Below are 18,358 nucleotides of genomic sequence, written 5' to 3' on the forward strand. Positions count from 1 at the left end.
TTACAATAAAGCAAGGCTGTAGTAGTAATGGTGCCTACTAGTGATTTTTCAGTATCTACGGGGATTCCATGTGTATGGTTCATACATACTCTCATTGGTCCAATCTGAATCAATGTAATTATTGCCATATTTGGAATTCATCTTTAAATATATTTTCAAATGTATCTTCATATTAGCCTACTATAAACTCCTGCACACCAAGACTCTCTACACTTTAAGCCAGTCATGTTCTACAACATTGCACAATGTTATTACTATAAATGAGGGGCTTTCTGTTAGGAGGAGAAAGTACTGGGATGACTTCATCAGTGAGCTGCTGCTCCATCTCTATTCAGTCAAAGGCTGGGTGGTTCCTGACCAAGTTTTATAGCTTTACCTGTAGCAGGGTAAAGTCAGGTACCTAGCAATGTTATCTGGCAGTGGCCTAGCTTTGTTGCATGGCTAAACAGAAATACCAATTTTTTTTGACAGGATATTTCACAAATATGTATTTCAAGTGTTAATTTATCTTTACATAAGCAGCCTTAGTTTAACAATATAAGAATCCAACAACTATGTTACCAACGATTCCAGAAACATAAAAAATGGTTATTTTTTTTTATTTCTATTCATTTTCCATTCCTAGGTTAGAAAAATATTCCTCTTAGCAATATGTAAAACTGCCGATTAATTTACGTATACAATACAGCTACAGTCAGTGTCACACATAATTAGCTTTCCCTGTTAGTTTTCCCATTAGCGATGGACATTCTAAACAATTACCAAGCCACAAAGTGGCACCATAATGGGACTTCACCAAAGAGCCTAATCTAGTGTGACACCAGCATCCCTTCCTGTATCACCAAACATGCCATGTAATCGAATGCCTAGAGGGGTCCCATTAATATGCCATGTTTGGTGTAGCCCTGTGATTGCTCATACAACTTCACAATTGTATTATTTTACATTTGATAAAAAGCAGGCAATTTTCGCCCTGTCATAATCATTAATCTCCCGATGGCTTGATTACATTTATTGAGATGTCACAGGTACTGGCTTGTCACCATCTGCCACATTAAATAATCATCAGGCATGATTGCTTTTTACAGGTCACATTATAGAAGCTTGTGTGATCTGAATACTGCATGTGGCTCTGCAAGGAAGACAGGGGTGCCAATGACGTCTATTAATGTAGATCAAATAAAAGCAAGAGTGTGGGACTTTAAATGAGGTTGACTGGACAAGGAAATTTATTGCAAAAATACAACAACATATGAGGGTATAATTGCATAGACACACATAGAGATATAGTAGATAGCATGGTACAATATTAGTACAGACAATTGCAGATACAATACAATACAATATATCTCGGATCACATACGAATCTCTCTGAAATAAACAAGTACAATAAAACCTCATAATCTCTGTGTGTTAATAATCTAAAATATATATAATGATACGCTAAAATATCTGAGTAATCGTAGGCTCGACGCGTTTCATGGACCTCCGTCCATTCATCAGGAGCTTGGATATATGTCTAGAAGGTGAGAATATGGATTGTATGAATATATTGATTAACGTAGTGAAATAATTGGAAGGTATATAAGAAAAAGACACTACCTTAAGCAGTATCATAATTCATGAGTTATCCAGTCTAGGAATGAGGGACCACAGGAGATCCGGAGAAAGCCTAACCCGGGGCTGAGGCGCGGAAAAACATCCAGCAGGGGGACAGCAGGGGGAGAGGAGAGGAGCATAGCCAGAACAACTCAAAGGACTCCAGGTGAATAGCTTGAGAATATGATGGTACAGGCACATTAGAAGCCAAAGAATGGGGTCTGTAGGTATGTACAAAAAACATTTGATAAATATATATATGTATTTGTAAAAAGTAAAATATACTGAGAAAGCCATCTCAGGAACAAAATAGTCAGCATTATTGGAAAAATATATTCAAATGAAAAGACCCAAGACTAATGCCAGTGAAATAGCCGTAAAAGAGGTAAGCATTTGGAAATAGCCAGGGCTCACTGGTGAGGCCCATGACGAAACCAAGTTGTAAACGAAAGTGGAAGGGGAGAAGACCAGCAGAGGGGGGGAAAGGGGGGACACCCATAAAGTGAACGGAAGGTACCTGTGAAAAATTGAAAAGAAGATGTGACAAAGGCAAAGCAAGGTGATAAGGTAAAGATTAATGAGTGATCCAATTGTGAAAGGAGACATGCCCTGGCAGACTAAGGGGGTGCCAAGGAAAAAGTGAGGGGCTAAGAGAAAAGATGCGGTGCGCTGAAGGCTGAGTGTGACCAAGATATGCTTTACAAAAAAGCATAGGGCAGAGTGAAAGAAGTGAGGCTATGTATAAAAGGTATCTGATTACCCCCGGTTTGCAACAAGTAGGTATGCCTATTAATGTAGATCCGAACCCAGCCACCCAAATATCATATGAGCTTTAAAGTGGAAGAAAAGGTCTAACTAAAACTATTCTCAAAATGTTCCCTCCCCTCTACTCCTACCTAACCTGAATTGTGCATATGTGTACTTACCTATATGTAATGCACTCAAGTTTGGTTATTTGATCCCGCAGCTCCAGCTCCCATGTCTCAGTGAGCAGCTGCTGTAGGGGAGAGGAGGAAGCACCAAAAATGGCTGGCCTATGGGAGCCTATGGGTGATGTCACAGCTCCAGAAACTGCCAGCTTTTGTCAAGCACTCCCTTACACAGAGCTGTAAGATCACATGACTGGACCAGAACAATAAAAAAAATAGGTAAGTGCACAGATTTGTTTGTAGGGGTTGGGCAGGATAAGTGGGGTTGGGAGTGGGGGACAGATTAAGCTATACAGACAAAGTTGCAGTTGGAGAGTTAAGCCCCATACACACGATCAGATTATCGAACGATCTGTCGTCCGTTTTTTGTGGCATGCTAGTCTGATGTGGAAAGTTTAGCGGTTACTTTCATATGAATTTTCCCGTACGACAGAATTCTACTTCAGAAGTGATGTCATGTGTTGGATTGCTTTGTATGTGTTCTTTCATCTCTGAGCATGCCTAGTCTTGCTCTTAAGATTTTTTTCCATCTAAATACGTACTAATGAGATGAAAATTGGATGTTGTTTTGACGGACGACAAAAATTATATAGCCTGCACATCAGGATTTTGTAGGCCGAAAAGTCGGAATCGGCTGTCGAAAGCACCATACTAGCAATCCGAAAATCGAACGAAATTTCCATTCAGATTTTCTTATCGTGTGTACGGGCCTTTAAAGCGGTAGTATACTCCGCTTTTTAACTTTTACTTATTATAGGCTTACCTGTAGGTAAAATTAATATCTCCTAAACCTGAATGGTTTAGGAGATATTCGGCCCTGCATGCAGCCACTGACACCAGCTGCGCATGTGCTCTGAAGTCCGGCGGACCTTCAGTGCTCCTTGCCAGAAAGTGACCTTCCGCGCACATGCGCTGGAGTGACGTCATCGCGACTCCGGCCACTCACAGCGCCGGAGCTGCCGAACCCGGAAGAGACACTGAGTGAGGATGTCGGCTGCCTCAGTGGTGTCCGGGCTTCGTTCTAAGGTATTTCAAAATGAGCTAGTGCGATGCATACTAGCTCATTATGCCTTTGTCTTGCAGGGTTTTTTCGTTTTGAGGATACAACCACTTTAAGAAAAAACATTTACCACTGACAAGGGTGCTTACTATGGTTGGCATTTATTTGTTTACAGTATGTAAAACTTTTATGCAAAAAACAAAAACAAAAAAAAAAACTGTTACTGTAACTGCTTAAAAAGTGTTCCCTGGAGTTTGGCCTAATTTGTTAGTCACTGATCTAAAGCCCATCTAATTGTACTAGTGATACTACCCAATCCACAGTTCAAAAAAGTTGCTGTCTAAGGGCGGCTACGTTGTCCCTCCATAAATACTGTGAGGGAGGAGTGTAGAAACCCTAGGGTAGGAAATATGTTTACAGGGAAAGAAAGGCTGAAATAAGAAAACGAATGCAGTCATTACACCTAAGGATTGGCAAAAAAAGACATTTTTATTTTTGAGTTTAGATATACTTTAACCTAAAAGGTGTTATCTACATTTGCCAATCCTGGGTCTTAATCCTCATATTCTTGTTCATAGATAAAGAATGCACACTCTGCCGATTGTAATGTTGTATTACCATCACTCACTGTAGCGCTAAGTGCTCTTTCAGATAGTCGATTGAGCTGCAGTTTTTTGCCCCCCAGGTTGGCCACATGAACTGTCCCAATATATCCAGATGGGGTTGTGCACCTGTTGTGGTTGTGATGCTTTGCTTAGCAGCTGCAGCATTTTTAACTCAGGTGAAGAGTTTGACAGGTAGTACCGTCTGTCAAACTCGTCCTTTGAGTTAAACCCCTTTTCACCCGCGCATTAGACAAATTATGGCTACAGCATGGGCTTACTTTCCCAGGAGGGTGTCTATTGATGTCCTCTCATGATCGCACTTCCCGCGTGCTCCTTGAGGTGTGCGGGCGGCACGCTCTGTGATCGCCGAGTCCTTCAGACGCAGCTGATCAGTGATCGAGGTAATGGGTCAATCATAGCAGACCTTTACCAAGTAATCAGCTGTGTCAAATGACAGCTGATCACAAATGTCAGCACAAGCCGGTTATCGGCTTTCCTGTGTTCACGTTGACAGAGTGAGGAGAGTCGATACCCGGCTTGTGTTAAAGGGACATCGACACTGATAATTAAGGCACTGATTATCAGTGCAGTCCCAACAGTTCCCACCAGTGCTACCAGTCAGTGCCCACCAGTACTGCCAATCAGTGCCCACCCATGCCTCCTCAGTGTCACCTATAAGTACCCATCAGTTGCGCCCATCAGTGCCACCTATGAGAGCCCATTAGTGCCGCCTATCAGTGCCACCTATGAGAGTCCATCAGTACCGCCTATTGGTGCAGCCTCATTAGTGCCGCCTCATCAATGCCACCTATTAGTGCCGCCCATCAGTGCAGCCTCATCAGCACACATCAGTGAAGGAGAAAAATTACCTGTTTGCAAAATTGTATAACACTATTAAAAATGAAAAACAAAAACAAAATAAAGCTCTATTTGGGTGAAAAAAAATTATACTAATTTTATATGGTTACAGTATTGCATGACGTCGCAATTATCATTCAAAAAGCGACGTCGCTGAAAATTGGCCTGGGCAGGAAGGGGGTGAAAGTTCCCAGTAGGCAAGTGGTTAATAGGGCCATGCCTCAACCGTGTGCAATGCTTGCGATAGTAGTGCGATAATGTAGCATTATAGGGTTAAATCAGTGAGGAGGCGTTATATCGCAAATCGCTCTTCAGAGGGCACTGCAGGGCAATGCAAGTCTGAAAGACCCATTATATTTTTTGCTGAGCATTGGTTGGCAAGCAATTCAAGCGGAGCAATGTGGCTTTTGTAGTTATTCCCTAGAATTTAGGAATAAAAATACCTTATTATGATCTCACCCAAACAGAAAGAAATCACTAATCACTGGTCTACCCATAAATGGCAGTTTTACCATTACAATGGCTCACATCGAGGGATGGATGCGGCAGCCTGCGGCCTGCAGATAACAATAACTTTTTTTTTTTTATTTAGGAGAAAATGATACTCTGTTTTAAAGGTCTGAAGCGGATTCTGAAACTGCAGGGCCATTTATTTCTTCCTCTGCTAGCAAAGATCTTGAATGTACAATGTAGTATACAAATGCCACAGGACCAGACTGCACAATTCAAACCATCTGCGCACCGGTTTATGCCTTCTAAAATCATTCTTTGGCTTCAGACTCGGCAGCACGTTTGTGCATTTACAGCTCATACTTTTGCATGACAGATGCCTTTAAAGCCCAGGAGGTTTAAATCAATATTTTCCTTTATGTTCAGAAGGAGCGAGCACTATTTATTTTACCTGTTTGATTGACATCAATAAAAAATGACGGAGTCGCACAAGAGGTGGCAGAAAATACCTAGACATTTAGCACGCTGAGTAAGAAGGCTATAAATCCACTACATCACCGCAGGCTTCAATTTAATGTAAATTCCCTGAGCAGCCCATAATAGAAGCACATCCACTTACTGTTTATTTAAGCTATTGTGTTTGCAATTCACTTGTGCTTTGGGGCAGTCAATGTAAGTCATAAGATGGCATTAATGTAGTTTGGCTCTCTAAATCTCCCTTACCTCTAAGACAAAATATATACAGATTGTTGGACCCTTGGCTCAAACTGCTTCCTAAATACTGTAACCTAAAATATTCCATAGTATCTAAATAGAGTAAACAGATGAACAATTTGTAAAGGGCAAGGGCCAATGCACATTTCTCACTATGCTCCATTACATTTTAGAATGTTTATGGGTTTTTTTTTATATCCTGTTCGTAACTTTTTTTTTTTTTTCCAAAAAGGTTTTATTTTATTGGGTTTATGCAGAGGTATATAAAGTACATACAGTCTCCCAAACAGTATAACAATAAAACAGAAGTTAAACAATAGAGCAATAAAGTGAATATAGCGTATTGTGCGCCAACAGACGTTCTTTCAAAAAACATAGTAACAAAGTAGGAGTGTAAACAGAAAAACTGCTTCTAAAGCCCCGTACACACGTACAGATTGTCGGCCGCAAATATTCAGCCACCGACCGATCGGCCGATTGTAGGCTTGTTAGTATGAATCTTCCGACAGCCGACAGCGCATTTTCGGCCGAACAGAATCTGTCGTGCAGGCATTAAAATTTTTGTAGGCCAACACCAGAACGGCCGATTGTTCGCCAGTCAGTACAGATCTCGGCCGACAGACAGCAGATTTGCAAGACTGGGCATGCTCAGAGAAGAAAAAAGACACGGAAAGTTAACCATCACATGACATCACTTCTGCAGTCGGCTTTTGTTGGCCGACAAAATTCGCGTGCAGTCTTTTGCACTTTTCAGCGGACAGGACAGCCCTGGACAAAAGACGGCCGATCGTTCGGCCGACGATCGCTACATGTGTACGGGGCTTAAGTTATTTTAAGTAAGGTAAGAATTTCAAAAGGATATATAGGGTCCTATTACAACACATAGGAAAAACGTATGTGGGGCGTTTTAGGCCCATTAAATTATTACCACGTAAGAATCCTTATATTCTTTCTATTGCAAAGTGGTCTTCCTGTTACTAGGAAGGATGGCATATGGTGTAAGGTGGCATTCTAGATAGGTCATAGTATGTTTTAAAACTCTATCTTTTGAAAATGTACAACAAAACTGCACGTTAGCAAATATATACAGAACTGCATGTCGAGGCGGGAGTAAAAGATGGGAGAATCAGTTTGGACTGATAAGACACAACCTGAAGGCAGAGACCGAGGGGACTCCCTCCCCCCCTCCCTTTCCCTCCCCCCCCTATTCTTCCCTCTCCCTTCCTCCCTCCCTCTCCCTCCCCCCCCTATTCTTCCCTCTCCCTCCCTCCCTCCCTCTCCCTCCCCCCCCTATTCTTCCCTCTCCCTCTCCCTCCCCCCCTATCCCTTCACCCCCCATTAAAATTACGTCAGAGAGATTTTTTTTATTGTCCTGTACCAAACTTCATAAGGAACACCTAAATTGTCTTATTTTACTAAGACTGAGCTCTTGCCCTTCCCCCCCCCCTTCCCAAAATACAAGCGATAAGTACAATTAATTTAAAAAAAATGACACTGGACAGCATTTGTCTCTAATTAGGTGCCCAATATGCTTCCACGCAATGTGGCTAACACTGAACTTATAATTGTAGATTTGTTGTCCATAATAGACTTCATATTTTCAGAGCAAAGAAAATGTAAAGTGATTGGTTGCTGATAAGAACTGCTCGTTTTTTGCTTTTTTTTTAGCCAACTCCATGTTTCACAATCCAACTCAATATGTTTCTGTGCCTATCACAGCCAGTGCATTATTCTAATGACAGAGATCATGCAGCAATGCCAATAAAGATGGCCACAGCCTGGCACCAGGAAGAAGACAGGTAAAAAATGCTGGCACCAAGACATCAGACCGTTGAATGAAAGGAAAAAATCATTGACTTTGGTTCCACTTTAAAGAGCTTTTCTCAGTCAAGAGTCTGTTGAACTCTAGGGTTCCTCTAGAGCAGGGGTCTCCAAACTTTCTAAATAAAGGGCTAGTTTACTATTCTTCAGGCCAATGGAAGTAGAAAATGTCCAAGAATCTGTGGGAGTAAACAAGGCTTGCTGGTCAGTGAATGTTAAAAAAAAAAAATAGCACCAGTGGTGAGTAGGAGGAGGAATAGTGCTCTATAAAAAATATTGGTTGGAGGGATAGTGCCCATTAATTTCATCAATGGGAGGAATTATGTCCCATTGCTGGTGATAGTGGGAGGAATAGTGTCTCGCTGTTGGTGTCAGTAGGAGGAATGCTACCTTATCATCCGTGTAAGTGAAAGGAATGGTGCCTCATCGTTGGTGTCATAAGGAGGTATTGTGCCTCATATCAGTGAGTTCAATAGTGCCCTAAGGGCTGGATAGAAACAAAGAAAAGGCCACATTCAGCCCATGGGCCGAAGATTGGAGACCACTGCTCTAGCGGTTGCAAGGGGTTCCTTGAATAATGGGAATATTCTACCTCTCAGATAACTAACCAATGACACCAATTATCTTTTTAGATATCTGTAAGGGAGGATTTTTTCTAATGACCACTATTGTAAGGAGCATTCTTCACACTGATCATCATAGCAATGTACAGTAATTGTTAGCAGATGTTCCTTGCAATCAGAAAGTTGTTTTTAAGGGTTCCTCCACATTAAAAAAGATTTTGAAAGACTGTTCTAGATTGCGAAAAACAGAAACATTGCATGATAACCGATCAATTGTTTCCATTTTGGTCAAACAATATTTGAGATAGAGATGGGGCAACTGGGGGTTGTAATTCTTTACTGTGACTCTCATGGATTCAGAAAAATGTAGAGACCATTGACATGAAAGCTATCTCATCTTTTTTAAATCTGTCTAGGAGGTGGGTTAATTCAACTCTCACCTTTCTGTTATTTTAAGAGAACACTCAGTTTGAGAAATTAAAATAAAACTGGCGACTTCAGTACTTTATGTCTGTCTCCAGCTTACTTTATGTTTTCAAAGGCTGATCCTTAAAAAGCATCTTAGTTTAAACACAGAAAACGCTAAAAGCTTGCTGAAGTGCAGATGCTGCGCAATCATACAGTAAAAGCATGACAGTTAAAAAGAAAAACTTTCATCAACAACACACACGATTAAAGAAAGCAAACACATTTCAAAAAAGGGATTTTCATGCAGATAGAGAAAATTCACATAGGCATAATTTGCAGGTTTCTCTAGTTATATATAAAATGATTACTCTATGAGTAATTAAATGCCAACCACATTAGAGTCTTGCCAATTCAGATAAAGGTATAAAATCCAAATTCTGCTCATTACCGCCACCTGCTGACTAAGCCAAAACATTTCACATGCTTTGGTAGACAGAAGCAATCGGGTTCTTTAGACCAGTGGTCCTCAACTCCGGTCCTCGGGGCCCACTAACAGGCCAGATTTTAAGTATTACCTTGGGGAGATGCAGAATAGAATACTGCAATCACTGACCAGCAAATGAGATCACCTGTGATGTAATTTAGTTATCTTGCAAACCTTGCCTGTTAGTGGGCCCTGAGTTGAGGACCACTGCTTTAGACAACTCCAATAGTCTACCTAAAATCATGCTTATCTTACATGTACACTAAAAGGAATGGCTGCTGCAATGCCATTATAGTTTAAATTTTGGTGTATGTAATGCCTAAACTTTTTTTTTTCTTTTTTGGGGGGGAATGGAGGGGTTACAAGTGTGGTCAAGTTTTTATTGCAGTCTGTGTTTCCACTGGGGAGATTCACCTTCAGTATTGTTCCAAGAGATGTTTGGATTAACATATATCTTAACTATTACCCTTAAATAAGTAAATAAGACCTTGTAACTTCAGGTGTTCATTAAGAAATTACTGTATACTGCTATAGCAAGAACCCCTACAGTTCAGCTTTCTTCATCGGTGCCACAGAAGTACCTAAACTCCAAGCAATCTATTATACAAACCCCCATATGTTCTTGTTAATAAAGGCTAAGCTCACCCTATAAAAAAAATTGTAAATGCGCTTGTTTTTGCATTTATTATTTCTTTCTATATGAGCCTGCAAAGCATTGCACCTGCGATCAGTAGATCGGTGGAATGTCAGGCTCCTGCAGATATGTCCTCAAGTTTTCTGCCCATACCTCTGTACAGGCTTTCAGCTAGAAAGCTGAATGAAGTGTCAATCGATTTGTAGTTTATTCATTCACAGATCTCTGTGAATGAAAGACATGGCTGTGTGGGCAGAGCTTAAAGAGGTTGTAAACTCGTTTAACTTTTTTTTTTTACAACCTGAAAGACAAACACATAATGAGCTAGTATGCATCGCATACTAGCTCATTATGAAATACTTACCTTACAATGAGCCCCCGCCGTGCCGCCCGCTCATCTGTATGACGTCTTCCGGGATCGCGGCATCCGGCCATCTGATTGGCCGGAGCCGCGGTGACGGCGGTCACGGCACGGGACTCTGAAGGAACGGCACCAGCGGCCATTCCTTCAGAGCGCATACGCCAGTGACGTCACTGGCAGCATGTAAGGTAAATATCTCCTAAACGGTGCAAGTTTAGGAGATATTTACAGTACCTATAGGTAAGCCTTAATATAGGCTTACCTATAGGTAAAAGTTACAGAGGAGGGTTTACTTCCTCTTTAATTTAAATGCATGAGTGGCTGTGGGGAATGGAACTCCTGCACACTGTTACATGGGGGAGTGTCACTTTCCCTGCCATGATTGACTATTGGTCCACCAATGTGGTATACATGTGGTAGGGGGGGAAGCAGCAGAGTCTTTTTCTGTAATGAGCAATATGGCATCCCCTTTTACAAAAATATAATGATAAATTATATGTAAAAACACATTTAAAATCATTAACAAAACTGGCATGATCATTTATGAAATTATCTCTTTATAAACCGATTCTATAAAGAATAAAAAAGACAAAAGACTACAGTCCCCCTTTAATCAATGGAGATTTTTTGTTAACACTGAAGGAAATGACACTGGAAGGGTTGACGATATCTAGTAATCAGAGTCCAATGTTACTCTTATTAGTGCAGATTAGAAATTAAGTTAAAAAAAGTGATTGGTTGTTATACACACACCCAAGACATCAACAGGTAAAATTCAAGAGCTGCTTCAGTGCAATCTCTAAATATCTCCTAAAATGAAAAGGGGCCACAGAAGTGGCAGGTACACTTTAATACAGCTATGATTTAATATACATCAGGAATCACGGTGTGCACCAGTGGTTGGTAACTTAAATTATTGCTTTTGACTTCCCCCTTGGATCTGCCACTTGCGTATCTAGTTTTCTGACTTGCCTTTAATGGCTCAATCTACGCAGGAAGCAGCCCATCCTCTGTTGTTGTTGTTATTTCTGACTGCTTGCTTGACAGTAGCCATCAAAGAAAAATATTCTTTACAAGGTAGTCTAGTGAGAGTTTCTACAATCATCAACCTAAAATGCTGACTTAGGAGCCATCAGTGTAGAGGAAGGTTCTGCAGTGCTTGAATTGCGAACTACAGATAATTTACCGAACATAAAATACCATTATGTCCAAATTTTTATAGATCGTTAATCCAGATTAAGATGAATTTGTATAAAAGTTCAATTGTATATCCAGGAAATGTGTCTTTTATAATAAAGAAAAATATCTTACATGATCTTTTGAGGGACCAGATATGAAAACTCTCTAGGCCTGCTATCATAATGAGATCCTTCTGGACGTATTGAAAGGCATTCTGCACATATTGTAACCATCCAACATGAGATAAAGGTTACATCCCTCTACCAAATTTAATTCTGCATATTTATTTTAGTGTTCCTTAGTAGATACCAGTTGCCGCACAACATTTCAATAGATACAGGTCAGATGAGTTAAGGCTTCACCTTTTCTGGAAAATTAGCTATGCAGGGGCCCCAGTATAAAAAAAACTGAGCATCTGTGAAAAACGTTCATTCATTTTGTTGTCATACCTGTAGGCCATTTGAACCCCCACTGGAAGCCTGGCCGAAACCCTCCTAGTAACTTCCCAGTTAGCCTGCCCCCCCACAACCTGCCTTATTGCTAGGATGTGAAATCCATTGGCTATTTCTTCTGTAATGCCGGGAGAGAGCATCCAATGAATGTCATGTTCTAGTAATACGCAAGTCATATTGTAATCGAAAATTTTTAAAAATTGGGTTTAATTTTCAATCTGCGGCACTGTCACTCTCTGTAAAATGTAATGAAGTAAGGCAGCCTGGAGGCTTTCTATACATAAAATGTGTACAGAACACCCCCAGAAACATTTACTGCTTGCTTGATCGGCCCACTGACTTTTTCGAATGATCAGTGGGCCCCTGGTTAACATTGCGTCCGCCAGACCTGCTGGTTGGCTCCCGCTGTGTCCAATCACAGCAGGAGCAGGTCGCCAGTGACGCGCCCCAGACCCGGAAGTGCAGGATCACATACAGGTACAGTATACAGTCAGGAAGCAGTTAAAATATCCTCATATATTGCAGTAGACAAATATTAGAATAGGATACATTATTGTACCACAGTACATGAAGTGTATAGAAATGCCCCTTTTTATGATACAGGATTCTTCAGTAACTAGTTTCATGCTATGAAGCAATTGCACTACACCACAAGGGGAAAAAAATGCTGTACTCCTGGTATACCACATTCATCATCATTTATTATATGAATCATCCATTAACACAGCAATGACAGACTCCGTGCCAGGAACACCCCCTCTGACATGACCCAATCAGGGTTTAGTGCTAGAGACACAATTTAGTAAGCTATGTCTGTCAAATTAGTTCTTTTTGTTAGACTGGCCATACACAAATGATGTGGATGGATGATTCCTCCCATCAGAACAATGTATGCTGATATTGGTACTGTACACGCCGCTGTCAGAATATATTGATCAGCAGCGGCAGCTGATTGGCTGCCGCCGCTGATTGTTGGAGTATTTTCCAAAATGTCCCTTCAACAAGAGTCAGTTAAAAAAAACTTCTGTTGATTGGGGAGTCCACGCACTGATCAAAAAAAGGCTAATTCCCGCTGGACCAGACAATTTTTGATCAGTGAATGGTTAGCGTGAATCGGTAATAAACCACATTTAAAATAAAAAAAATAAAATAAAAATCACATTATGAAATACTTACCTTAGTACTAAGCTCTCTAGCGTCGCGCTGTCACCACTGACAGGTATTTTCATCTTCACCTGGTCTTCCGTCCAGGTTTGAATGCTCCAGCCATCTGATTGGCCGAGCCACGATAATGCTACTCCTGCACATGTGCTCGGGAGTCACAGCAGTGGCACGGAGCTCTGAAGGGACGACACGGGTATGCCGTCTCCTGACAGCGCCTGCGCCGGTGATGTCACCAGCTGCAAGCAGTGTAGGTTTAGGAGATATTAACTGTACCTACAGGTAAGCCTTATTAAAGGCTTACCTGCAGGTAAAAGTGCAAAATAATACTTTAGTATCACTTTAAGTCAAAGCTGAAAGAATAGGAATGTTAAATTGGAGGTTGATTGTTTTAAAAACTAAAACATAAAATGCATCTCTCTGTTGCATATACTATCCTAATTAAATAAATTGTATTGAAATAAAGTGAAATATATTGAAATACATTTCTAAGCAAAAACAATTCAGGTATACATTATGACAGAATATGTAAAACCGATGTAAGCCAGGGTCATCATTTCCCCAGGGACTCATTATGATATTATTGATTAATCCTGACAAGGGTCACATCAAAAGGCCTGCAATCAAATTTAATTAAAGGACAAGAAATGAAAACAGAAATACAATGTTCAGGCTGAATATTAAAGGAGACAGTACACATACTGTATATACATACATACAGTGGGTACGGAAAGTATTCAGACCCCCTTCAATTTTTCACTCTTTGTTATATTGCAGCCATTTGCTAAAATCATTTAAGTTCATTCTTCTTCCTCATGAATGTACACATAGCACCCCATACTGACAGAAAAACACAGAATTGTTGACATTGTTGCAGATTTATTAAAAAAGAAAAACTGAAATATCACATGGTCCTAAGTATTCAGACCCTTTTCTGTGACACTCATATATTTAACTCAGGTACTTTCCATTTCTTCTGATCATCCTTGAGATGGTTCTACACCTTCATTTGAGTCCAGCTGTGTTTGATTATACTGATTGGACTTGATTAGGAAAGCCACACACCTGTCTATATAAGACCTTCCAGATCACAATGCATGTCAGAGCAAATGAGAATCATGAGGTCAAAGGAACTGCCTGAAGAGCTCAGAGACAGAATTGTGGCAAGGCACAGATCTGGCCAAGGTTACAAAAAGATTTCTGCTGCACTTAAGGTTCCTAACAGCACAGTGGCCTCCATAATCCTCAAATGGAAGACGTTTGGGACGACCAGAACCCTTCCTAGAGCTGGCCGTCCGGCCAAACTGAGCTATCGGGGGAGAAGAGCCTTGGTGAGAGAGGTAAAGAAGAACCCAAAGATCACTGTGGCTGAGCTCCAGAGATGCAGTCAGGAGATGGGAGAAAGTTGTAGAAAGTCAACCATCACTGCAGCCCTCCACCAGTCGGGGCTTTATGGCAGAGTGGCCCAACGGAAGCCTCTCCTCAGGGTAAGACACATGAAAGCCCGCATGGAGTTTGCTAAAAAACACCTGAAGGACTCCAAGATGGTGAGAAATAAGATTCTCTGGTCTGATGAGACCAAAATAGAACTTTTTGGCCTTAATTCTAAGCGGTATGTGTGGAGAAAACCAGGCACTGCTCATCACCTGTCCAATACAGTCCCAACAGTGAAGCATGGTGGTGGCAGCATCATGCTGTGGGGGTGTTTTTCAGCTGCAGGGACAGGACGACTGGTTGCAATCGAGGGAAAGATGAATGCGGCCAAGTACAGGGATATCCTGGACAAAAACCTTCTCCAGAGTGCTCTGGACCTCAGACTGGGCCGAAGGTTTACCTTCCAACAAGACAATGACCCTAAGCACACAGCTAAAATAACGAAGGAGTGGCTTCACAACAACTCCGTGACTGTTCTTGAATGGCCCAGCCAGAGCCCTGACTTAAACCCAATTGAGCATCTCTGGAGAGACCTAAAAATGGCTGTCCACCAACGTTTACCATCCAAACTGACAGAACTGGAGAGGATCTGCAAGGAGGAATGGCAGAGGATCCCCAAATCCAGGTGTGAAAGACTTGTTGCATCTTTCCCAAAAAGACTCCTGGCTGTATTAGATCAAAAGGGGGCTTCTACTAAATACTGAGCAAAGGGTCTGAATACTTAGGACCATGTGATATTTCAGTTTTTCTTTTTTAATAAATCTGCAACAATGTCAACAATTCTGTGTTTTTCTGTCAGTATGGGGTGCTATGTGTACATTCATGAGGAAGAAGAATGAACTTAAATGATTTTAGCAAATGGCTGCAATATAACAAAGAGTGAAAAATTGAAGGGGGTCTGAATACTTTCCGTACCCACTGAGAAAGAGTTAAGAAAACCGATGATTAAGGATATAGATATGAACATTTTAGCTTGTATCTTCCAACCTGAAGAAAAAGAGAAATCATTTTATTGGGTTTCTAAAATGTCCCAAAAAAAGTGATCTCCAGAAAAAAAATGACTCATGGGAACACATAGGGAATGATTTACAAAAAAGAAAAAAATAGTTGCTTCTCACCTAGTAAGCCAGGTCTGACCATAGTCCAAGGCTTCCATTTAAAGACATAACTTTTGGAGATATGTGTGTGGTCCAGCCCAGAGAGTTGAACTACTCAGGAGACTGTGCTCCATGTGGGAGAAACACCATTCTTGCAGGACTGGGAGAGTTGGGGCAGCTGAGAGAGTTAGCAAGACAGAGAGCTGAGGCAACTATCAAGTCCACGGGATTGGAGGGGATTCTATAAGTCTCTGAAGAGTGAGAGCCAGTGGTGCTGGGTGAACCTTATCTGGAGACCAGGAGTGGTCAGCGAGGAGTTGTAGCTAAGGCTGGGTGAGCCCAAAGAGCATGTGGTCTGGGAGACCAAAAAGGAGAGCAGAAGTGCTGCTGACAAAAACAAGGTGACTTAGCATTTTTCATTACCTGTTTGCTTAGAACGCTTTGTGAAGCTGAAACCCCTGTGTGGGTAAATACTGACAGGAGGCTTATTTTTCTTTAACTTTGTTTAAAAAAAGTGTGCTGGCAAGCCTTTAAAAACTGGCATGACTCATTAAAAAACACATTACCTCTGAGCTTAATCACCCCAAATAACAAGATGAAAAACATCTCTAAGCAGACAGACGGGGAACTTGTCTCTACGCTAGCTGGAGTCCTAAATAGACTGCTTGAGACCCAAGATGGCGACCAATGTCACATGGGGCGCCAGCATCCACTCGGATAGCTTCCCACCAATGACAGGAAATCACAGAGAAACCTGAGTTTCTCTCAACTTCCTCCCCCATCTGCATTGCCGCTGCCCCCAAGTGCCACCTGCAGTGGAGAATAAAGACTGCACCTGTCTACACCTTTAAAGTGATTTGCCTTTTGGTTCTGTTTGATGTTAAAGTGTATGTAAAACACAAATAAATATCTGTTAAATACATTGAATGTTATAGTATATCTTTCTGACAAGTGCAAAGAAAAAAAAATAGCCAGCAGAAATCTTGTGAGATGCTAACTTCCTGTGCTTTCTGTCTCTGGACTGTTATCAGTTAGCATTTTTTTCTATTTCAGTGGACTACAAAACACATTTACACTGTTATGGAAATGTTATGTAGTCCTAACACACTCCCTGTCCAGTGGGAACAGTGCTGTTCAGTATGGTTTTCACCCCAGCAGGAATTGTGTTAATGATAGGATTACCACAATACAAATAAGGGGACAATTTGTGAAAAAAAAACAAATGCAGCCACCACATCTAAGAACCATTAAGCTGCAATAATATACACTTTTGTTTTTGGGTTTAGATACCCTTTAACCTCATTCATTACGTTCCCATTCCAAAATTAACAGCCTTTCTTCATTTAGTAATAAACCCGTAAACCCAACAGCAAGAGAATTTTGCTATACGACATACTTGCATGCTTTTGCTTGAGACAGCAGTACAGCTACTTTATATAAACGTCGGCAGAGTGGCTCTCCTAGGCATAGTCACATATTGGTACGTCACTTGCCTGGGAGGGGCTAGGGGGCGAGCGTGCGCCACCGGCGGCACGTTCCCACCTTCACTCGTCAGTGGGGAAGCTGGCTCCGATGGCCGCCTGACACTCTCGATCTCTCCCCGCTGAGAGAAAAGGATGGACGGCTGATGTAAAGACAGCCGTCCGTCCTTCTGCCTGCAATGATCATAGAGACCATGCGATCCTGCTATATAGGATCGCATGTCTCTGTGATCATTTCACAAGCCCAACCCCCCCCTACAGTTAAAATCACTCCCCTAGGCTTACATTTGTTACATTTGATCACCCTTGATCACCAACAGGGTTAACCCCTTCCCTGCCAGTGTCATTATTACAGTAACAGTGCATATTTTTAGCACTGATTACTGTAGTAATGTCACTGGTACCTCCAAAAGTGTCAAAAATGTCAGTTAGGGATCCGATCTGTCCGCAGCAATGTCGCAGTCCCGCAAAAAATCGCAGATTTCCGCCATTACTAGTAAAAAAAGAAAAACCCAACAATAAAAATGACAAATTTTTCCCGTAGTTAATAAACGCAATAACTTTTGCGCAAACCAATAAAAATACGCTTATTGCGATTTTTTACCAAAAATATGTAGCAGAAAACAAATTGGCCTTAAATGTTAAAATTTTTTTGGGGGAATGTTATGTAGCAGAATGTGAAAAATATTGCTTTTTTTTTTTTCAAAATTGTCGCTATTTTTTTTGTTTATGACGCAAAAAAAAAAAATTGCACATGTGATCAAATACCACCAAAAGAAAGCTCTATTTGTGGGGAAAAAGGACATCAATTTTGTTTGGGTACAGCGTTGCACGACCGCGCAATTGTCCGTTAAAGTAATGCAGTGCCGAATCGCAAAATAGGGCCTGGTGATTAAGCAGCAAAATTTTCTGGCCTTAAAGTGGTTAATAGCCACTGAGAAGGCTTAGTGAAAAGTGATATCTGCTTTAAAAAGTGGAGACTTTATGCTGGAACTGTGGCTGTTAGCATGAGGGTTGAAATGAACCTTCCACTCCCAAGCATGTAAAAAAGTAGAACCTTCATTAATATAATAATAAAAAAATAATAATAGATTTGTAAGAGTAAGTAGACTTAAAGGAGAGGTATGG

General features: G+C 41.1%; 1 protein-coding gene across 1 annotated transcript in view; it reads right to left on the bottom strand.

Annotated features, from left to right (window-relative positions):
* The window catches only part of MACROD2 (mono-ADP ribosylhydrolase 2), a gene marked incomplete at its 3' end in the record, with an annotated part of 3,247,744 nt that overhangs the window by 1,522,356 nt on the left and 1,707,030 nt on the right, over nt 1-18,358 (bottom strand).

The sequence above is a fragment of the Pelophylax lessonae genome (genome assembly GCF_965119305.1).
Source record: "Pelophylax lessonae genome assembly, chromosome: 3".
In the NCBI taxonomy this organism is placed as follows: domain Eukaryota; kingdom Metazoa; phylum Chordata; class Amphibia; order Anura; family Ranidae; genus Pelophylax; species Pelophylax lessonae.